The sequence below is a fragment of the Humulus lupulus genome, chromosome 1 (assembly GCF_963169125.1).
Source record: "Humulus lupulus chromosome 1, drHumLupu1.1, whole genome shotgun sequence".
NCBI lineage: Eukaryota > Viridiplantae > Streptophyta > Magnoliopsida > Rosales > Cannabaceae > Humulus > Humulus lupulus.
Genome location: NC_084793.1, coordinates 234,145,466 through 234,148,140, shown reverse-complemented (window position 1 = coordinate 234,148,140; position 2,675 = coordinate 234,145,466). Strand labels below are relative to the sequence as shown.

General features: G+C 43.4%; 1 non-coding gene across 1 annotated transcript; it reads left to right on the top strand.

Moving 5' to 3' along the window:
- Positions 1-1,911: 1,911 nt before the first annotated feature.
- Positions 1,912-2,018, top strand: LOC133813616 (small nucleolar RNA R71). The gene has a single exon (XR_009884624.1). It is a non-coding gene; the product is annotated as a small nucleolar RNA R71 (small nucleolar RNA).
- Positions 2,019-2,675: the final 657 nt, after the last annotated feature.

Genomic DNA, 2,675 nt, shown 5'->3' with positions numbered 1-2,675 from the left:
AGTGTCTTGTTTTCACCCAAAAACTCATACCTCAGATGGTCAGGAAGTGCCTTCAGTTCTAACTCTGGGGGTTTCATAACTGAGGGCAATGGCCTTTTTGGTACTGCCCCAAGCTCTTCAAAGTATTTCCTTTTCAATGGCCCATAAGAATTAAGCCATTTTGCGTACTCCATAGCTTCCTTTCCATCTTGATCACTAACCTCATCCTCAACCAAACTTAACTCAAGAGGATCATTTATCATTTTTCTCTCTTCCACTAAATTACCCATTACATCCATTGAAAAGCAATTGTCACTAGCTTCTGGATAGGTCATGGCCTTGAGCACATTGAACACAACTTCTTCCCCTTGCACTCTCAACTTCAACTCACCCTTCTGAACATCTATGAGTGCTTGGCCTGTTGCCAAGAAGGGTCTCCCAAGGATAATGGGGACATTGCTATCCTCTTCCATGTCAAGAACTATGAAATCGGCAGGAAAAATAAACTTGTCTACTTTGACCAGGACATCTTCAATTACCCCTCTTGGATGTACCAACGAACGGTCAGCTAGTTGCAAAGTTACAGTTGTGGGCTTGGCTTCACCAAGTTGCAATCTCTTGAAATCTGACAATGGCATCAGGTTGATGCTAGCCCCTAAATCACAAAAAGCATTTATTCCCTCAATTCTCCCAATAGTGCACGGTATTGTGAAACTCCCAGGATCTCTCAGTTTAGGAGGGAGTTTCTTTTGCAGTATAGCACTACACTCTTCCGTCAATGCCACAGTTTCAAAGTCCTCCATCTTCCTCTTCTTGGACAAGATGTCCTTCATGAACTTGACATAGCTCGGCATTTGCTCTAAGGCCTCCGCAAATGGAATGTTGATGTGCAGTTTCTTGAATACTTCCAAGAATTTAGTAAACTGCTTGTCCATGTTGTTCTTACGGAGCCTTTGGGGGTAGGGAATCTTTATGTGATGCTCAATACTGATTGGTGGGGAAACCTCTTTTACTGATATGCCTTCAGTAGCCTTTTTCTCACTGTGCTTCTTTTCCTCTTGTGTCGGTGCCTGTGCCTGTTGATCCTGACCCACTTCTTCAACTGGCTGCTTCTCACTTGGTCCCTCATAATTCTTCCCACTCCTCAACGTGATTGCCTTGCAATTCTCTTTCGGATTGACTTCAGTGGTGCTAGGCAAGTTACCTTGGGCACGATTAGCCATGAGAGTAGCCAATTGTCCCATTTGGGTCTCCAAATTTCTAATAGAAGACCGAGTTTCAGCCATGAATTGGTTTAACACATCTGACTGAACATTAGAATTTCCACCAGAATTTTGTTGCTGCTGATGAAGAGTGGTCGGTTGGGGTTGTTGCTGCTGTCTAAATCTTGGCTGAAAGAACCCCTGTGGCTGTTGTTGGAATGACTGCTGTTGGCTTGAAGATTGGCCTTGCTGATCATTCTTCCAAGAGAAGTTGGGATGATTCCTCCACCCTTGATTAAAGGAATTGGAGTAAGGGTTATTGTTGCTCTGTCGAGGAAAATTCCCAATAGCCTGAGCCTACTCCATAGGCATGTTGTTTACATTAGCATACTGACATTGTTCATAGGCATGAGGGCCCCCACATATTTCACACAAAGTCTGGGCCTGTTGCACTGGAGCTGTTATTACATTGCCTTGCAATTGCTTAGTCAAGGCCTCAACTTGAGCTGTCAATTTTGAAATTGCATCCACTTCATACATACCGGCCACCTTCCTTGAAGAGCTTCTTTCACTTGGCCACTGCTGATTATTCATGGCCATTTCCTCCAACAAGTCATATGCCTCATCGGCGCTCTTTCTCATAAACGCGCCACCAGCTGCTGCATCAATGAGTGTGTGAGTAGTACCACACAACCCATTATAAAAATTATGGACTAGCATCCATTTCTCTATTCTGTGATGCGGGCACTTTCTTATCAATTCTTTGAATCTCTCCCAAGCTTCATAAAGAGACTCATTATCCAACTGAGAAAAATTATTGATCTCTCCTCTCAACTTAGCTGCTTTAGCTGGAGGGAAAAACTTAGAGAGGAACTTCAGTGCTAGATCATTCCATGTATTGATTGAGTTAGGTGGCAAGGATACCAACCAACTCTTAGCTCGCTCCCTCAGAGAAAATGGGAACAATCTAAGTCTGATAGCATCATCACTAACTCCGTTCATCTTAAATGTCTGACAGAGCTCCATGAAGATAGAGAGATGCATGTTTGGGTCTTCAGTGGGTAGTCCCCCAAACTGGACTGTGGATTGAACCATCTGAAGTATGGCTGGCTTTATTTCAAAATTGTTTGCATCTACGGTGGGTGGTCTTATACAAGACTGGACCCCTGTCATTGTTGGCAAAACATAGTCCCTCAGGCTACGGTCGGGTGGATTCTGACCATTAGCTGCGTCTTCTATGGCACCTCCATTATTACCGTAGTTGGCCATAACTTCCTCTTGCTCAATCCTGTGTGCAACTCTTTCCAACCTTTTGTTTTTTCTGTTTTGCCGACAAGTCTTCTCTATCTCAGGATCAACAGGCACTCTTGCAGCTGGTCCTTGACGTCGCATAAACCAATGGTACCTGAGATGAGATAAGAAGAATTTGACACAAACAAGTTAGCAAAAAGTGAAAAGAAAACCAAATTAGAATTTAATCCAATTAACGTAATA